General features: G+C 35.6%; 1 pseudogene; it reads right to left on the bottom strand.

The window, feature by feature from the left end:
* Window positions 1-7,401: 7,401 nt before the first annotated feature.
* The window catches only part of LOC116095986, a 2,374-nt pseudogene continuing 2,357 nt past the window's right edge, over window positions 7,402-7,418 (bottom strand).

Genomic DNA, 7,418 nt, shown 5'->3' with positions numbered 1-7,418 from the left:
TATCTTCTTGAGTTCTTTGGATATATTAGATATTATCCCTTTTTTAGATGTAGGATTAGTAATGATCTTTTCCAAACATGTTGGTTGCCATTTCGTCCTATTGACAGTGTCCTTTGCCTTACAGAAGCTTTGCAATTTTGTGAAGGTCTCATTTGTCAATTCTTGATCTTAGAGCATAAGCTAATGATGTTCTGTTCAGGAAAATTTCCCTTGTTCCCATGTGTTTGAGAATTCTCCCCCTTTTTCTTCTACAAGATTCAGTGTATCTGGTTTTATATGAAGGTCCTCTATCCTTTTGGATTTGACCTTTGTACAGGGTGATAAGGGATCAATTTGCATTCTTCTATAAGTTGACTGCCAGTTGTACCAGCACTATTTGTTTAAAATGCTATCATTTTTTCCACTGGATGGATTTAGCTCCTTTGTCAAAGATCAAGTAACTATAGGCGTGTGGGTTCATTTCTGTGTCTTCAATTCTATTCCATTGATCTACATGTTTGTCATTGTACAAATACCATGCAGTTTTTATCACTATTGCTCTATAGTACAGCTTGAGGTCAGGGATGATGATTCCCCCAGAAGTTCTTTTATTATTGAGAATAGTTTTTACTATCCTGGGTTTTTTTGTTATTCCAGAAGAATCTGAGAATTGCCCTTTCTAACTCTTTGGAGAATTGAGTTGGATTTTTGATGAGGATTGCATTAAATCTGTATATTGCTTTTGGCAAGATGGCCATTTTTACTGTATTAATCCTGCCAATACATGAGCATGGGAGATCTTTCCATCTTCTGAGGTCTTCTTCCATTTCTTTCTTCAGAGACTTGAAGTTCTTGTCATACAGATCTTTCACTTGCATGGTTAGAGTCACACCAAAATACTTTATATTTTTTGTGACTATTGTGAAGAGTGTGTTTCCCTAATTTCTTTCTCAGCATGTTTATTCTTTGAGTAGAGGAAGGCCACTGATTTGTTTGAGTTAATTTTATATCCAGCTACTATGCTGAAGTTGTCTATCAGGTTTAGGAGGTCTCTGGTGTAATTTTTGGGGTCACATAAGTATACTATCATATCATCTGCAAAGAGTGATATTTTGACTTTTTCCTTTCTGATTTGGATCTCTTTGACCTCCTTTTGTTGTCTAATAGCTCTGGCTAGGACTTCAAGTACAATATTGAATAGGTAGGGAGAGAGTGGGCAGCCTTGTCTAGTCCCTGATTTTAGTGGGATTGCTTCAAATTTCTCTCCATTTAGTTTGATGTTGGCTACTGGTTTTCTTTGTGTTGCTTTTTCTATGTTTAGGTATGGGCCTTGAATTCCTGATCTTTCCAAGACTTTTATCATGAAGGGGTTTTGGATTTTGTCAAATACTTTTTCAGCATCTAATGAAATGATGATGTATTTTTTTTTCTTTGAGTTTGTTTATGTAGTGGATTACACTGATGGATTTCTGTTTAATGAACCATCTCTGCATTCCTGGGATGAAGCCTACTTGATTGTGGTGAATAATAGTTTTGTTGTGTTCTTGGATTCAGGTGGCAAGAACTTTATTGCGTAATTTTACACCAATATTCATAAGGGAAATTGCTCTGATGTCTCTTTTTTTGTTTTTGGAACTTTGTGTGGTTTTGGTGTCAGAGTAATTGTGCCTTCATAGAATCAATTGGTTAGTGTACCTTCTGTTTGTATTATGTGGAATAGTTTGAAGAGTATTTTTTTTTTTTTTGATTAGGAGACTTTGGATGACTGCTTCTATTTCTATTGTTTATGCTGTTATTGAGGGGTTATGGGACTGTGTAGATAGTTTATCTGATCCTGATTTATCTTTGGTATTTGGTATCTGTCTAGAAAAATGTCCATTTTATCCAGTTTCTAATTTAGTTGAGTATCAACTTTCATAGCAGGATCTGATGTTTTGAGTTTCCAGGGTTTCCATTGTTATGTCTCCCTTTTCATTTCTGATATTATTTATTTGGTTACAGTCTCTGTGCCCTCAGGTTATTCTGGCTAAGGGTTAATCTATATTACTGGTTTTCTCAAAGAATCAGCTCCTGGTTTTGTTGATTCTTTGTATAGTCCTTTTTGTTTCTACTTGGTTGATTTCAGCCTTGCATTTGATAATTTCCTGCTGTCTACTCCTCTTGGGTGTATTTGCTTTCTTTACTTCTAGACCTTTCAGGTGACTTGTCAAGCTGTTAGTATATGCTCTCCAGTTTCTTTTTGGAGGCACTCAGAGCTATGTGTTTTCCTCTAAGGACTGCTTTCATTGTGTCCCATAGGATTGTGCATGTTGTGGCTACACTTTTATGAAACTCTAAAATGTCTTCAATTTCTTTATTTCTTCCTTGATAAAGTTATCATTGAGTAGAGTGTTGTTAAGCTTCCACATGTATGTGGGCATTCTATTGTTTATGTTATTATTGAGGACCAGCCTTAGTCCGTGGTGATCTGATAGGATGCATGGGATTATTTCAATCTTCTTGTAACTGTTGAGGCCTGTTTTTTGACCAATTATAAGCTCAATTTTGGAGAAGGTGTGATGAGGTGCTGAGAAGAAGTTATATCCTTTTGTTTTAGGATAAAATGGTCTATGGATATCTGTTAAATCCACTTGGTCTATAACTTCTGTTAGTTTCACTGTGTATCTGTTTAGTTTGTGATATTTCCCGGATCTGTCCATTGATGAGAGTGGAGTGTTGAAGTCTCCCACTATTATTGTGTGAGGTACAATGTGTGATTTCAGCTTTAGTAAAGTTTCTTTTATGAATGTGTATGCCCTTGCATTTGGAGCATAGATTTTCAGAATTGAGAGTTCATCTTGGTAGATTTTCCCTTTGATGAGTATGAAGTGTCCTTTCTTATCTTTTTTGAAGACTTTTGATGGAAAGTTGAGTTTATCCAATATTAGAATGACTACTCCAGCTTGTTTCTTGGGACTATTTGCTTGGAACATTGTTTTCCACCCCTTTACTCTGAGGTAGTGTTTGTCTTTAACACTGAGGTGCGTTTCCTTTATGCAGCAAAATGCTGGGTCCTGTTAACATATCCAGTCTCTTAGTCTATGTCTTTTTATTGGGGAATTGAGTCCATTGATATTAAGAGCTATTAAGGAATAATGATTGTTGCTTTCTGTTATTTTTGATGATATTTTTATGTTTGTGTGGTTATCTTCTTCTGGGTTTGTTGAAAGATTATTTTTTTGCTTTTTCTAGGGTGTAGTTTCCCTCCTTCTGTTGGCATTTTCCACCTATCATCCTTTGTATGGCTGGATTTGTGGAAAGATATTGTGTAAATTTGGTTTTGTCATGGAATATCTTGTTTTCTTCATCTGTGGTAATTGAGAGTTTTGCTGGGTATAGTAGTAGCCTGGGCTGGCATTTGTGTTCTTGTAGGGTCTGTATGACATTTGCCCAGGACCTTCTAGCTTTCATATTCTCTGGTGAGAAATCTGGTGTAATTCTGATAGGCCTGCCTTTATATGTTACTTGACCTTTTCCCCTCACAGATTTTAAAATTCTTTCTTTGTTTAGTACATTTGGTGTTTTGATTATTATGTGACAGGAGGAATTTCTTTTCTGGTCCAATCTATTTGGAGTTCTGTAGGCTTCTTGTATGTTCAAGGGCATCTCTTTCTTTAGGTTAGGGAAGTTTTCTTCCATAATTTTGTTGAAGATATTTACTGGTCCTTTAATTTGCAAATATTCACTCTCTTCTATACCTATTATCCTTAGGTTGGTCTTCTCACTGTGTCCTGGATTTCCTGGATATTTTGGGTTAGGAGTTTTTTGCATTTTGTGTTTTCTTTGACTGTTTTGTCAATGTTCTTTATTGTATCTTCTGCCCCTGAAATTCTTTCTTCTTTTATCCCTTGTATTCTGTTGGTGATGCTTGCATCTATGTCTCCTTATCTCTTTCCTAGGTTTTCTACCTCTAGAGCTGTCTCCCTTTATGATTTCTTTATTGTTTCTATTTCCATTTTTAGATCCTGGATGGTCTTGTTCAGTTCCTTCTCCTGTTTGGTTATGTTTTTCTGTAATTCTTTAAGGAATTTTTGCATTTCCTTTAAGGTCTTCTACCTGTTTACCTGTGCCCTGCTGTATTTCTTTAAGGAAATTGTTCATGTCCTTCTTAAAGTCTATTAACATCATGAGATGTAATTTAAAATCAGTCTTGCTTCTCAGGTGTGTTGGGATAATCAGGGCTCACTGTCGTGGGAGAACTGAGTTCTGATGATGCCAATTAGCCTTGGTTTCTGTTTCTTATGTTCTTGCCTCTGCCTATTGCTATCTGGTTATCTCTGGTGTTAGTTGGATTTGATGTCTCTGACTGTAGCTTGTCCCTCTTGCAAGCCTTTGTGTCAGTACTCCTTCAAGACAAGTTCTCTCTAGGAGGAATTTTAGTATGGAGAGCTGTGGTAAAGGGTCAGCTCTGGGGTGCAGACAGAAACCAGAAGGATCCTGTCCTCAACTGTTCCTTGTTTCCTGTGTCTTTAAATCTGTGAGAGGATCCTTCTTGGGCCAGGAATTTGAAGAGAAGTGGTGGTCTTACCTGTGTTCACAAGTGTGTAGGCACTTCTGGCAGATCAGTTCTCTCCTGGTGGTATTTGAGTTGTAGCTCTGAGGCAGAGGATAAGCTTGGGGCACAGACAGAAACTGGAAGGCTCCTATCCCAGGCAGCTTCTTAGTTCTTGTGTCCTGAGGGTTCAGGGCAGGTTCCTCTGAGTAGCAGTGGTGGTATTATCTGTACTCAGAGGCTTGTCTGAACTCCCTGGAGGCCAGTTCTCTCCTAGTGGTATTTGGATATGTGATTTTTTTTTTAAAGTTATGCTTTCTTGGGCAACTTATTATTCTATTTCTTCTAGCCATAGCTTTCTTGTTTGTGATTTTCTAATAATATTTACTAATTTTAGTATTAAATGGAATGATGTTAGTGTCACATTTGTTACTAACATATTATTAATAAATCATAGCTTTATTGAGAATATATTATTTTTATTTATTTATTTATTTATTGGAGTAGAATATGTACACAGCATTTGCATGAAGGTTACAGAAAAACCCACAGGATTCAGGTCTTTCCTTCTACCACGTGGGTCTTGGAATAGAACTCAGACTATCAGGTTTGGCAACAGGCATCTTTATCTACCAAGTGATTTTATAGTCCTCCAATTATGTATTATCTGTAGTTATAGAAACACAAAGTCGACTATTTGCTAAAAAACAAATTATGTGACTAATGTTGCCTTCTTGATATTTGCTTAAATCTCAATTAACTTTCTTCCTTTTCATTTTTTTAACATTTTTATTTAATAAAATTAAAGTTTTGTTTGTATTAATCAGTTCGTAGTTAATCAGATTTGAATAGGTTTGATTTTGGATTCACCTTCTCTAAGTTTACTTTTTCTTATAGCACAAAAGAGAAAGCCACTATATAAACAGTTTGTGAAACATACACATTGCTTTGCAAAGGCATGATCCAGCTATAAACATGTGTTTGAAATAGTCAATTTAGAACAATAAAATGAATATGTAGGTTACTTTTATAATAACTTCTGGTTGTTTTGTAGTGAAGTGTTATAGATATAGATATAGATATAGATATAGATATAGATATAGATATAGGCAAAAATAATCATGACTAGAAAATAGATCAAATGGAAATATTATCCAGTCTAAAAATTTATATTTTAAACACTAAAAAAGCATTCATGTCCAAGAGGACAAATAATAAATTTATGAAGATGTATTTTCCTTGAAGTATTTTTGCAGTAATTTAGATGTTAGATTTTTTCCCCCAGAAGTATTTCAAAATTTAAACTGTAACTAAGTGTTTGACATTTGTCTTCACCAGTAGCATGTACTGAAATTGGGATATTTCTTTTTGCTCAGGAAACCTGAGGACTAAGAATAATAGATTGTAATGAATGTAGAAGGGGAATGGTCACAGTACAGTAAAGCTTCTGGGTTTAGATGGTGACAAACATAGGAGAGAAAATAGAATTATAAGAAGGATTTGAACTCGGGAGCTGAGTATATGGTGGTCACATTTTTTTTACCTTGTATGCCATCGAACCTCTTTGTTCTCAGGTTAATTTCTATTATTTAATTTCTGAAAGGTTTTAGTGAAGTGCATTTTAGTGATACTGAATTTACAGATTATATGACAATTGATTAATCAACTTGTATAATATAACTAGAGATCAGCAATTTCAAAAGTTTGAGCCTGACAATATTTACTGTAAGATAGGCTATTTAGAGATTAGAGTTAATTGACATTGACATAGATTGACTAAACTAGAACCTGAATTATAAGCTTTATGTATGTAAGATATTTTCATTAATATGAATTAAGTTTATTTAGTAAATCAGAAGTGTGTGTGTGTACCAGTGTGTGTGTGACTGTGTGTATGCAAGTACATGTGTGGGTATCTGTGTATGAAGTTAGAGTATCATTATTGTACATCATTTACCTCCTTTATTTTATAAGCAGTTCTTTGACTGATCTGGAGTTTATCAAGGCCAGAATGGACAGCAAGTCCAAAAGATATGCCTTTTTGCTGGTTTGAGTGAGAAATGTCTTCTACAGAATAAGATATTTGAACACACAGTTGGTAGTGCTATTTGAGGAATTTTTATTTGTGAAGCCTCATAAAACTTGGAGGAAGGTCATCCTGGGGGTAGGAAGGGTTGGAGTATTTTAAACCTCAAGTGACTTCCATTTCACACTCTGTTTCCTGCTTGCAGCTAAAATTTGAGCTTTCAGCTTCCTGCCCCTGCTGTGTTAACTGCTACTCCTATGCTTCTACTCCCTGATGAACGGTCATCTATAAACCTATATAATAAACGTTCTCTTACCTTTTTTGAATATTTAGTTTGATTTTATTTAAAAATAGTAAATCACAAAACTAAAATGAACAAGGTCACTTAACCCTCGCCCAGGTCGGTTATTGTTATTGTCATGGACATCTTTATATTTTTTCTTTCTTTTATTAGATATTTTCTTTATTTACATGTCATATGACATTTCCTTTCCCCGTTTCCCCTCCATAAAAAAAGGAAAAAATAAAATAAAATAAAAAACAAAAACAAAAACAAACATAAAAACAAAATCCCTGTTCCCTCCTCCCTCCCCCTGTTCACCAATCCACTTTCTTCCACTTCCTGGCCCTGGTATTCCCCTACACTGGGGCATAGAATCTTCACAGGGCCAAGGGCCTTTCCTCCCACTGATGATCAACTACACCATCCTCTGCTACATGTGCTACTAGAGCCATTAGTCCCACCATGTGTACTCTTTGGTTGGTGGTTTAGACCCTGTGAGCTCTGAGAGTACTAGTTAGTTCATATTGTTCATCCTAAGGGGCTGCAAACCCTTCAGCTCCTTGGGTCATTTCTCTAGCTCCTTCACTGGGGACCCTGTA

The sequence above is a fragment of the Mastomys coucha genome, chromosome X (genome assembly GCF_008632895.1).
Source record: "Mastomys coucha isolate ucsf_1 chromosome X, UCSF_Mcou_1, whole genome shotgun sequence".
In the NCBI taxonomy this organism is placed as follows: Eukaryota; Metazoa; Chordata; class Mammalia; order Rodentia; family Muridae; genus Mastomys; species Mastomys coucha.
This window is presented reverse-complemented; position numbering and strand designations above follow the sequence as displayed.